Below are 13832 nucleotides of genomic sequence, written 5' to 3'. Positions count from 1 at the left end.
TGTATTTACTTGGTTGTGATTGACCTGGGTTGACATCCACTTATTTCTTAAATTGTTTCACGTAATTTAAACCACTCATATTTGAAATCCTACCAGTTCTGCACACATGATACCGTATTCCCTGTGTCTGTGTGTGCCTTAAAGTACCTACTATATACTGTACAGTACCTGCACAGTGTAGCCTAATAACAAATAACCTTCTCTGGCTGATTGTCTTTGCCTGGACACAAACCTTTTCCTTAATGTGCTTCCTTTATCTATTTATTTCCACACCTGTACCTCAGACTAAAATGCTGTTTTTTTTTTTTTTTTTTACGCGTTTGTCTTTCTGTATCGTTTTTACTGGGGTGGACAATGCTTTTTCAGATAATACATGAAATGTCAGTAGATTTTCTTTTTTTTTCCTGGATGCTGTCTAAAATACAGATTTGGAAACTACTTACCCACGTCCCCTTCAGCCTTACACTTACGTTTCCGCTCTTTTCTATCACTGGGACGTTTAATCATTACTTTTCTCTGTTTTCATGTCTTTCTTTCCCTAATCTGGTGATTCAGACTATCACTGTTGTCCGTTGACTATTGTGGTCAAATGCAAAATGTAAATGTAAATGGATGCACACAAGCCTACGACTCACACATTTTTCTATATGTGGTTTGGGGCAAAAACTCATTTGACAGGCAGATCAGATTACTGATTGGCTCCTATAAAAGTAGTTTTTGTCACGATGGGCCCACATCTTGTCCTCATGATTTCTTATGTCAAACCATATTTGAGCCCTTTACATTTTATTGACCTCATAATTCTCATTTGCACTCAACTTGCACCATTGCACTAGACGATTACGCCACTCCCAACTCATTACTACACGATGAGCAGATCCAGCTGATTAATTCTTTCTTTCTTTCTTCACATTTGTTGACAGTCCTGATCTAAAAGAGTCATACTGCCTAAAATGGCTCTGCATCTTTGTCTCTGAGAGGTTTCTGTCAATGAGCAGCTCATGAAATTTAACATGAGAAAAATATTAAAAATAACTATTTGTTAGAAGAAAATATTACTGGATACCTAAAAGATACGTCAAAATCTCAATTACCTTGATGGCCAAGAAATATATCCTCTATTACAGTGAACTATGTAAACTAAAAGACAGCAAAGACAGGTTTGTGTCTGGTTCAAAAGACTAATGTCTTTTTTTTGCATGGCTGTATGATATCAGCCAGGTGGGCCCTGCATTACTGGATAATTGTCTCTTGAGGAATCCATTGTCAGCATCTAGTTTTAAGATTTTTTTGTGTTGTGTTTATGAGACGAATAACCACGAAGCTGAGACAGACTGAGTACTATTAGAGTTTCAGAACAAGAAGTTACAAGACTTAAGGTGAACTTGCTGGGGTTATATATCATACGGTTCATATTCAGAGAGGGGGAAGTCAGTAAGGGTCCACAAGGGCCAACTGGGTGCTGCTCAGCACAGATGGTATAATTATCCTAGTGAATAAAATGGTAATACTACTTTCTCAGTTATTTAATTTAGGGTTTAGTTTTGGTCGACTTTACACATTTTTAATGCTTTACAGGTTACTAAGAGCAAGAGAACTTCCTCCCCGTTTCTAAATCCAAAGCTGCTCAGTGATAGAAACGCCCATGTTCAAACAGACAGTGGTGCAGAACATTTTGTCAGAATCCATTCAATTTCTTTCTTTTTTCAGTAATTCTAAGCACTTGTAAAAATAATGGCTACTTGGGAAGTACAACCTTCATAAATGTAGAGTAGAACTGTCTCTCAGGCAGACTATTAACCATGTCATGGAATGTTACCTTCAGTTTCATGTCAAACTGGCATCCGAGACTTAATTAGCTGAGGCAAAATTAAGGTGAAACTAAAGTGGACTCAGGCAGAAGGAATATTAGGATTTGGTGTGGCTGTGGCCTGTTTGTTGATTGAGTTTAAAGAAGGAAACTAGTACGATCTCCTCTCTGTGATCCCCCCACTCTGCTGAAACACACAAAAACACAGTGACACAAGCAACCCATGTGTTCTCCACAACCAACCAGCAAATGCGAAATCTCTAACAAGAGACAACATGAAGTCTGTCAAATGGTGTTTTCTGCCCCATGGTACGCCTTTTGGAATATGGCTTTGTTTGATTGGTAAATGAATTATTCAAAATACTATTCACGAGTTGTAGAAATATATAACTGGGAATTGTGCCATACACATATTTCGTACAGTAGCAGTCAATCAGAGAAATCATATTATAAGGTAGGTTTCCGCCACAGGAAATTTCCCAGGGCAAAAGTAACTGAAGAATCCCTGTTAAGAATGTAGCACTTTTTGGAGGTTCAGTAACATGAGGGTTGCTGATTAGTCAAGTTTGGCTTATTTACTGCTGTTTGTGGCTGGCATTGATCATGATGGAGGGATTTTCAGATATATGGATCAAGTCCATTTGTCATACATGAATGTGTATTTAAAAGCCATGACAGTTCCTCTTCCTTAGTTCATGTCCACTCAATAACTTGGAAGAGCTCAAGTCAAGAAAATGTAAAGGCAGCTACCATTATCTAGATAACCTAGAAACCTTATCTTTGCTACAGTAAACTCAACTATGTTAACGTTATTTTGCCAAGTTGGTCATGCAGCCTCTATGAAGGTGTCACTGAATACGAGAAGCTTTATACTAGAATGAATTACAGAATCTACGAGAACAACAGCTAACTCCTGAGGTGACATTTGGTTTTCTGCTTTCTATCAATGTACTGTGGTTCATAATTGAGGCAGGATTACTCATCGCTAACACTGGCAGGAATGAAGAAGAGGAACAGCATCTCCTCTGGAGTTTGAGTAACACCATGCTTAAACTGCTGAGCGCCAGTAGCATAATTGGAATGAATTGACAGCCATGTTTGGTTTGGAGTCAGCATAAGTAGCGCAATCATGAGCAGCCCAAACCACTGAATGAAATGAAGTAAATTTTTTATCACTTTTGCCTCTGGCTCTTCAGTCTAAACTTGCTTAATCAGAGTAAGTGGCCTTGTGTCACCCACCCCCAGCCCTGACTTTGCCATATAGATAAGAAGGATCCATATGGCATCCTTCTTAGCCATATGTTGTAAGAACCATAGTTTTACTTTACTGTGACGATGCTGGGAGTTCTGTGCTTGCATACTGCAATCTGTATCTCTGAGCTCATACCCCTCAGACTGTTAAATGTCATACCACTGAATGTTTTCAATGCCTGTTTGCTTTCTGACCACTTTATATGCACGTGTACACATCAAGTATTTTAAAGCTTTAACTGTACAGTGTTATGTTAATATACATTGTAAATATTTAAGAATGAATACATCGTGTGGCGTGTTTTGTCCAATTTACTGACAATGATTCCACACTTTTAACTTTTTGTCGTAAGTTCTTATCTCACTAGTATGTGGTTAAGTGTTTAGTCCTCGTAATGGTCTTTGGATAAGCCTTTATTAAGTTAAGTGTTTAAATCTCTGTAAATGTGGTTTGTTATTTATCTAACAGTGTCAGTCTCTTGCAGATCGTCAGTAGCCTTCTACCACAGTGCCGCTCCTCGTATCCTCCCCATAGCTGAGGGTTTGGGCCTCCTCAGTTCACATCTAAGGTAACAGCAACATGACCCTCTGCAAAATCTGTCAGCTTATCCTAGAAGAACTTCTCTAGTTGTGTAAAAAGTCCTGAATGAAAAAGTCAAAAAAATGAAATGTAGGTTTTAGGTCAAATGCAATGACCCCATATGTTACTCATTGAGAAAGTAATTATAATGCTCAGCAGTGCTCTGCAGCAAAAGTAACAGCTCGGTCAAGTGCCTTTAAACAACTATAAATCCTCCACACCTGCCATCTTCTATTTAACACGTGTAGAAACCATAGACTGTATATAAATATGGACAATGCATCCCCACTTCATTGCATTGGCCAAACTGACGCTATCCTGTTTCTATAGCGTCAAATAAATAACTAAAATGAAACAAAAAATCAGAAGACTGGACACCTAAAATGATACCTAAAATTTCAGAAACCACCCTTGAAAAAAATGTATTTGACCTGTACTTGTACTAGTGTTTGTCTGTAAGTCCCATCCACTAACACAGTGGAGGCAGAGCCTATGACCTATGCTGTACGTGCTGTGGCTTCACTTTTGAGGAGCTGTTCTGTCGTCCATCTTTATCCAGTCTGTGCTAGAAACAGAAAACAAGTTTAACAAGCAGGCACCCTATAGTATTAGGATTTAATGACCAGACACAGCTAGCTAAGCCTCTATGATTGCACACAGCTCTTTTGAAGAAAAGTAAAAACAAAAGTGTCTTTTGCGTGCTTGCTTATACCTGCAGCTAACATTTGCCACTGTTCTTTGTTCTCCTTCTTCTCCTGGAAGTTTGCACGTCACTCTTCAGAATAACCAAGTATGCTCATATTTGACATTAAAAGATGGTCTCTAGATTCCAGTGCTGAAAGTACAAACTTTTCCAAATCACGGCACAGGGAGTTGTAACCAGATGTTTTCACAGTTTGACACATCTGGATGTTTTGCAAAGAAGAATAGGTAAATATTCTGATCAACATATACCAAGCTGATGGAATCCAAACCATCTAGCTGCTATAATATTATCAAAGGACACTTCAGCTGAATATTAGTTATTAATAGTGAGGTGTGAACCACTGTGAATGCAGCCAGCACACCTTACCAGATGACTGCTCTATGGGTTATGTAAAACCACTTAACACAAGTGTTTCACATTGTAGCTAAACTGTGCTTTCTCATTCTCAGCAGCAGTATATCAGTCCTTTTGGATTGCTACGCAAACGTCTGCCCTGAGTGCCTACTGTCTGGCTCTCCTCTGTCTCTTCTGGGTCATCCATCTCTGTAGAAAACAACCCCTGTTCCCGACCTCTCAACCTTGAAGACTTACCCAACATATTCAGCGGAACTGAGAACCATCCCTCAAGGCCTTTGCAGGGCATGGCTCACATTTACTTTGCTTTGGAGAATCAGAAGTGATAGTCGACTTTGACAATTGCTACTGCCAACAGAGTGACATGAACCTGCTGCTCTCAATACCAATTATCTATGTATCAACCCATAATTCTGGGTGTTTTCAATCATCAGACCCTATTTGTGTGATTCCCTGTGGTTATTGTGTGTCATTTGGTCCTCAAATACTTTATGCGTATCTCTATCATGAACAGTATATTAACTATTGTGTATATTTCATAAAGCATGTGCATCTCTAGTTTTTAACTTTTGATATTTCAAAGGTTGCTGCTTCTTTTTAACTCATACAATCCCTCTACTTCTGTTACTTCCTGGACAATACGCCTGTTTTTTCATCAAACAAAGAAGATATATATACACCGATCAGCCACAACATTAAAACCACCGACAGGAGAAGCAAATAACATCGACCATCTTGTGACAATACAATGTTCTGCTGGGAAACGTATGGACCTGGCATTCATGTGGATGTTACTTAGACATGTAGCACCCACCTAGATCAGACCAGGCACCCCCACCCCATAGCAATGACACTCCTTGATGGCAGCAATTATCCTCAGTAGGATGCAGCCTGACACAGACACTCACAAAAACGGTTTAACTCAACAAACGTGAAGAACAGAACAAGGTGTTGACCTGGTCTCCAAATTCACTAGATCCCAAACTGATCAAGTATCTGTGGGATGATCCACAGAGGCCCCTCCCCTCAAACTATAGGACCCAAAGACTCCCACTAACAACATTCTGTTGCCAGACACAACAGGGCACCCTCAGAAGGCCCATGTCCATTTTCTGATGAGTCACAACTGTTTTGGAGGTTCAAGGGAGACCTACACAATATTAGGCAGGTGGTCATAATGTTATTCCTGATTGGTGTAGCCTGTAGGATAAGGTATACTATAAGTCACCAAACTGATGAAAAAAGAAATTAATGAAAACCTTCCACTAAATTAAATATTATATTATATATATAATATATATCTCATAATAATCTTTTTTTATTATTATTATATTCATGTATACATATAAAACTTTCAAAATAAATGTCTGCATTTGCATAGGCCTATACAGTATGCCACAAAGCAACAGAGGCAAGTGGATAAGACAAAGCTTCATCAGCCCTTGCAAACCATTACTAAAGGCTACTCTAAACATGGATTCACAAATTGTCAGATTTGAATAGTTTTGGAGGTATCATATAACACTACAGTAAGTTAGCCTTGACAGAGAGAGCTACTAACAGACCATTTACCATTTTACCACTAGGAATATCTGTGTTCTTTGCTCAACCACGTGTAAGGTATGTAGGACGTTTCTGGTATCAGCCTCATCATGGTTGCAAGGATTAAGTCTGCCAGAATGTTGGTTGCCTATGATATGGTAGAATACGCTCTCCTTTGGTCACATTCACCGCATTGATACGATATCACAGTGTTCAGTTTGAACCCCACAAAGCACAGTCTTGTTGTCAATTATAATGGCATCCCATTTGGTGGTAGAACTACACCGAGTACCCCACTTAGCTGACACTGAAGCCCATGCTTTGACATCACTCCCTCATAACTGAGATTGTTGTAATCAATCATTTCAGTGTGAATCAAAAGGAAGCTTAGACCTTGGATTACTACATTGTCCAACTGAAACTTCATCTTGGATCAAATTACAACAGAAACCTGTGAATTTCTGTCAAGAAATTGCCACTATCTTGAAAGCTAGGAGCCATAGTGATTTTCATTGGCACAATTGAATTTGTCATGTCAAAATAGATGCATTTTGAGTCCAAGTCCTTCAATGAAAAAAAAAAAAAACGTTTTTAAAAGTGAACAGCCATCTTGCCAAAATAGCTGCCATCATGGATTTTTTTTTTTGTTTTTTGATTAAGTAGGTAAAATTCTCCTAGAATGTTGATTTAATTTGCAACACCATTCTTTTAAATTCAAATGTTTCCAAATGAAAAGGTAGAATCTAATCTAATCTCTTCTAAGAATGTTTCTCATCAAAATGATTTAAAGGATGCTTTTTTATCACACCGGTGGAAATGGGCTTCCATAAGGATAAGCACAAAGTAAGCTATGCATTCCAAATACTTGCTGTGTTTGACAGTTCATTATATCAAATGCTGAAAAAAGCTGACAGTTTTCCTATTTGTTTTGATGACAGTGCTTGGATGTATAACCTCTGATGTGATGATAACAGCAATGCTCCTCTCTGCTCTTCTGCAATGAAATCGGACATTTGTAGTCACTCCACAAATGCTAAATCACTCATTGCACCTTTGCTCAACTGCCAAAAGCTGAAGCCAGCAGGACACTACTGGATGTAAGCTGGAGTCTGGGGAGAACAATAATGTGTAATATTTGAAAATGATAAGCAATTGCTTCACAAATCTTTACCCCATTTAAGGCATTTCAGACTTTGGAACAAAGCAAAAGAGGAATGAATGTCTGCACAGGACAGATTTCATTTTTTGTCAAACTTGTGTGTTCTTTGTTAACGTCCTTTATCTGATACAACACATCCATGCGAAGATGGAATCTGCATTACTAAGCAATATTGTTGCAATATTGATGTTTCCTGCCCCAAATCCTCCCTTTCAAACCAGAAATAAATTACTCATAATCTTTTTTCTTTTTTTTTTCTGTCCGATGTATCCTCCTTGACAGCCTCACTACCGAATCTCACTTCTGATACCAAATGATTGTGGAAACTTCTGAATCTTCAGCTTCCTTCAGTAGAGAGGTGGATTCTGGTGAGAAACACAGAGACTGGATGCATTAAGTATCTTTAATGTCTTTATTGCAGGAAGGGAGAGAGAAGATAAGGTGAGAGATGTTGAGAGCCTGCTGTGTCTTTGACTTTTACACAGAATTAGCAATATTTATAGGTTCACTTTAAAAAAAATGTAGATTAAGGAGTGCCTGGAAATGCTATGTATCTAAATTGTATATGAGCACTGGGAAACTGGTTGTTTTCATTTAAAGCTTGTATTTGTACTTTGGCGTGGTTTACAGGTTTAGTTTCGAAAGAAATAATAATCATCTCCCAGGTGGTTATCTGGCTGCAGATTCTTTCAAAGTTTCTGTTCAAATGCTGTTGTGCGTCAGTAACAACAAAGGGCCTGTTCAGGCCTTGCATTAAGATCCGATCTGGGCGATCCAATCACGTGAAAGACAGGTGTGAACACCCCCAGGACGCTCCTGCATCAGTGGAGTTTTGCCTCATTCATTCAGAAAAAACACCGTAAGTGATGTCTGTCCATTGGTAATGAGAGTCGTTTAAAATACAGTAGTATATCTTGTAGCTGGAGACGCATTTGGAGAAGCATGTGGAAGGTATGAACTCACATACCTAAAGTTGGCCACTTGCGATTGGATAATCCAGATCGGGTCTTAATGCAAGGTCTGAACAGGCCCTAAGATAATTTTTTTAAGGTAAAGAAGGCTGAGGGACATGCAACAAACAGAATGCCTGTTGGATTTCAGAGACATTTTCCCCAAACCAATTTTTCTCTAAATTGTTTGAACCTGCAGTGTTCCAGTCTCAACTGTGGGGCTGAACGGAATGAATCTGATTATTTGCTCTGTCTGTTTGTAAGTTCAACATATAAACCACTAGAGGGTGCACATGTATATGGATCAGTGACAGCAGTGTATGTACAAGCAAGTTCACAAGTCATATGAACCCCCTCCAACAAACACCGGAGTCAAAGTGGTGAAGCCAAGTTATTTGAATACATCTCTTTACTTCCAAACCTGCTCAGCCTGAATTGGTCCTTAGCACCTGGTATGGCTGTTCACCAGTTGAGTTCCTTTGCATGCATGGCTGCCAAGGATTAGAGGTTCTGACTAAAGGTTTATTTATATAAATAAAGGATTATCTTACCTTATATTGGGATGTTCGACATTCAGTATGATTCCCAGTGTATGAATTAATTCTCTGTCCCACAGGGACATTGATGATTCTTCTCAGCTGAAGAGAGAAGTAGGAATAAATTCAAAAATTAATAATGATTGCACGTAATTCAAGATTCAAGATTCAAGATTCAAGATTTTTTATTGTCATTGTATTTCTACAACGAAATTTTGGTGGCACTTAAAAAAACAAAAACAAAAAAAAAAACAGAAGACAAAACAAAACGAGACGAAACAATAAAATAGAATATAAAAATATAATTAAAAATGTTGTAGAATGTAAAAAGTGTCACAGTGGAAGGTGCATAGGTAATGACTGCACTGTAGACTCACCTCCATCAATTCTGTGAGTTGTTTCAGTAACATGAAAATGGCTCGTGACTTTTTGAATTATCTTTCAGTGCAATACGTTTCTCAGATGGATCGACATTCTTTATTTACACAAATATTACATGTATACCTATGTCATGCATACACACTGTATCCATTGAAAACTTTTTGGAGGGGATTTTTCAAAAGCCAGTGTGAGGAGGAGAAACAAGTCTCTGTGGCAAACATCTCTAGATGAATATTGCAATAGATGTGAACAGCCAGGGAGAGATAAAGAAACTACATTTGTCAGATGTTGTTTTCCTCCAGTATTGATTCCTCATTGAGGTGCAGAGGTTTGAATGAGTGTGTGTGTATGTGCTCTTGTACAGCTATCTTTCTGAGGACCATTATGAGTTTTATATTATCGGAGAGAGGACATTTGTGCAAAGTGAGGACATTTTGGCCAGTCGTCACTTCTTTATGAGGCTGTTTGAGGGTTAAGTTTTAGAGTAAAGGTTAGGGTTAGAATGGATGTATTGTGACTTAGCTGAGATGGTTAGGCTAAGGGTAAGGGGCTAGGGAATGCATTATGTCAATGAATATCCTCACAAAGCTGGCCATACAAACATGTGTGTGTGAGAGAGTTGGTTTGTGTTTCTGTGTGTGAGAGTTTGTGTAAGTCTGCGTGCACACACAAACTGTCCTACAGTGTGTGCTGAGAAGCCAAATTAAAACGAGACGTTACAAGAGCATTCTGTTCATCTCTTTTCAGAAAAAATTCAATGTGGAAAGTGAAGAGTGTGATGGTCTCATGGCTATTTGCATCAAGCTCTGGGTGTGTGGTGATGCTGAGAGGTCTGTTGCCTTGGTAATAGAATGGTGTAATCACGAAAGTACCGAATGAATAGTCCCTGCATTGAATGAAATAGATTTACTCAAAAAAAAAAAAAAAAGGCCTACAGTGATATTTGCATGAGTAAAATATTATTTTGTGGACAGCGACATCTCAGAGCGCAGCTATTTGCTCCAGAACAAAAACTGCAGTGACATTTCCTGTGGATACTCATTATTCACAGAGAAAGACGTTTTCTGCATCCTAATTTCCCAAGTACATATCAAAATCTAGTGGCCATTTGTACTGCCTGACATCAATTGTTAGCAAACGAAGCTATTCAATTATACAGGAACTGTATAGAAGGAAATAACATTGACCATCAGTGCAGCTGTTTTTGAAAGAATAAACACATGTTCTAATCTCATTAGAAGAAGGTGCATCAAGTGGACATGAAAGGCCGTTGACATTTTCTTTCAAGACCCAGAATTCCTGTCAGTCACTGTTAATGTCACAAAAACAAGAAAATTAAGTTTTCTTTCCAAATACATGTTTGCAAATGAGATAAGAATAGTGGAAATTGATTTTAAATTTTAAAATATGTAAAATGTAAAATAAGTGAAGATTCGTCTGTGAAGGTTCTCAGTCACCCAGGTCATGGTATATCCAAAAAAGGAGTCCAGTTGCCTTTTTTGAACCTTTTTTGGATAAGTGAAGATTCGTTTTTTTATAAAATACTGTGGGATTAGTATCGTATCGTATCGTATCGTATCGATCGTATTGTATCGCAACACTATATTTCTACAGTAAGCAAAAGCGGCCATTAATATACATGATGTAAAAGTTATCTATTGGTAACTATATATATATATATATATAAATATATTAAGATATATTCATTTAGTACAGCAGAAGATTGTGATGATGATGATGATAAACCAGTTTAAGCAAAGTAAGATGAAAATTCACTCACGTCATGAAAAGATTGTGTTTCATGGTTTCAGTGTTCTTGTTTTTAACTCTTTATACTCATGTGCTCACACTAGTGGCATGCACTGGGAGTAACTTTGGCATGTGGCATGCCAAACCCTCTCGTTCTTGGACAACCCAATCTACGTATGTACAGGTAAGTCAACTCACCTCGCTATGAGTTAGATTTAAGAGCTGTATCCACTAACATATTGAGATTTCTGACTATACTGTCAAACACCACAACTGACCACCTAAAGTGACTGAACAGGGACAGGAATCAGGTGTGTATATTTTTGCATCTGGACCATTTGTTCCTGGGCCTCAAATTTGGAATTTCTGTTCATAGTGTGTACCAAATAAAAACTGCCTCTGTGCTCTGAAAGCTATTTATGAAATGTCACAGCTATTCCAAAAATGTCAAAGCAATTTCTCAAATACAGTATGTTCTGATAAATGTGAGTAGACTTGTGCTGAGTTTATTGACACAGTTTTTACTTCTCTAGTTATAAAAAACAGTGTTGCATTAAAATCATTCAGGCACTTATTAGACAGATTGTCAGACAGATTCCAGTTTGTCCATATCAACAATGATTCTTCTATTTATACAAAAGTAAGTTATGGAGTTCCTCAGGGTTCTGTGCTAGGACCAATATTCTTCACATTATACATGTTTCCTTTAGGCAATATTATTAGGAAACACTGCATAAACTTCCATTGCTATGCAGATGACACCCAGCTATATTTATCCATGAAACCAGATGAAACTAATCAGTTGGTTAAACTCCAAGCATACTTTAAAGACTTAAAGGCTTTGATGACCTTCAACATTCTTAAACTCAGACAAAACAGAAGTCATTGTATTTGGGCCTAAACATCTCAGAGATTCATTATCTAATCACTTGGTTTCCTTGGCCTCCAGTACTACTGTGAAAAACCTTGGTGTTATATTTGACAAGGATATGTCCTTTAATTCACACATAAAGCAAGTGACCAGGACTGCCTTCTTTCACCTGCGTAATAGATTCTACATGTATGTTTTAGTCACATGTATGTATATATGACAGGTGTATATCTTGTTCCTCCTGCTGCTCTCTTCTCTCTGCTTTTCTGTCTCTACGCAGCTGGCCTCAAGCAGATAGGTCCTTCCATATGAGCTGGACTCTGCTCAAAGAATGTCTTTGCTTCTTCTGCTTCTTCCTGTTAAAAGGGAGCGTCTCCAAACAATTTGTATTTATTGACACCATATAAATAAAATTGAAGTGACATGAATTGAATTATTACAGATCAGTGCTTCAGTAGGAGCAATGGAACCTATGGTACCTGGAGATGTGATGTAGTTGGCTTTGGTAATAAACTGAATGTTGTTGTTAGCTGTGCTGTCCATGAGGGAAGGCCTGCAGACTGTGATTGATTGCTTCAATCGGACCGCTCCAGACAATCTCCCTTAAAGTTCTACGTGAGGAGACTGTGTGAAGCTCTCTGGGAGACATTGCCCAGCTTAATGCTGCAGCCACCTACCTATTTCTGTCGTGGCCATCAGTAAGAATTTGTCAAGTGAGAGGCAGGGAGGGGCGGTGATGATGGCCGCTGGTGCTGAACCCTCAGCTGTTGGTCTCGGAGCTGCTCATTGTGTGCTGTTCATACTCTGGCTCTCTGCTCTCCTCCAGTGGATCTTTCCCATTCTACAGGCCTAATGTCTCTACCATAGAACGTTTTAATTCATTATCTGTAACATTAGTGGTGTAGTATTACCAATTTGTTCCTAATACTTACTTCAATATCTTGCAATTCTAACTTCATACTGTACAAGATCTCTATATCTTACTAAGATAAGATATGCCCACATTCTCAAAGGCTCATTGTCATTTATTGAGAATCATTTCAGAGTTGGGGCTAATAGTTTGAAGTCTTTGGGTCTACCATTATTTAGCCTTAACCGTTTATGGGGCAAGGAACCACATTGGGTAACTTCCACACACAATTTAAATTGCGTCCCCATGCCTCACAGTGAGCTACAATGAGTGCTCTATAAAGGAGTAATCGCATAACTGAAAAACCTAATTTAATGAAAACCCATTAAAAAAGCAAGGACAGCACAGTGGTGTGATGGGTTTGAATCCATCGACCGACTGGGTCTTTCTGTGTGGAGTTTGCATGTTCTCCCTGTGTCTGCGTGGGTTCTCTCCGGGTACTCCGGCTTCCTCCCACCAGACATGCTCGTTAGGTTCCCTGGTGATTCTAAATTGGCCGTAGGTGTGCATGTGAGTGTGAATGGTTGTCTGTCTCTCTGTGTTAGCCCTGAGATAAACTGGCAACCTGTCCAGGGTGTACCCTGCCTCCCTGTAATTGTTTCATGTTCTACTTTTAGGCTGATTACAGCTTCTGTGAACCATGGAAGTCGAGCCATATGAACAGTGGTTGTAGATGGGAGAAGATGGTAACCACAATTTCAGAGTTTGTCTCTGGTACCAGATATGAGTGTCTGACATCCAAGATTTACTTCTCTGACTGCCCCCTGACTCCTTACTAATTATTGTCCATCTTCTGGAGGATTCTGGGAAAGGTTTTGGTCTGGTGTTTGTACTTATATGCTTCAAATTAATAGCTGAGACGAAAGAACCTGATGACATCACTACAAAGAACTCAGATTATTAGACAGGCGTAAACAAAATCATAGGTTAACTGAATACTTTGCGTTACTGTGATTCAGTCTAGTATTACAACCCTTTGCTGTTGCACCGTTACAAAGCTTAGTTTATTATGTCTATTAGATTACATGTAGTA

Source organism: Chelon labrosus, assembly GCF_963514085.1.
Source record: "Chelon labrosus genome assembly, chromosome: 23".
In the NCBI taxonomy this organism is placed as follows: domain Eukaryota; kingdom Metazoa; phylum Chordata; class Actinopteri; order Mugiliformes; family Mugilidae; genus Chelon; species Chelon labrosus.
The sequence above is the reverse complement of the archived record's forward strand: the minus strand, read 5'-3'. Positions refer to the sequence as shown.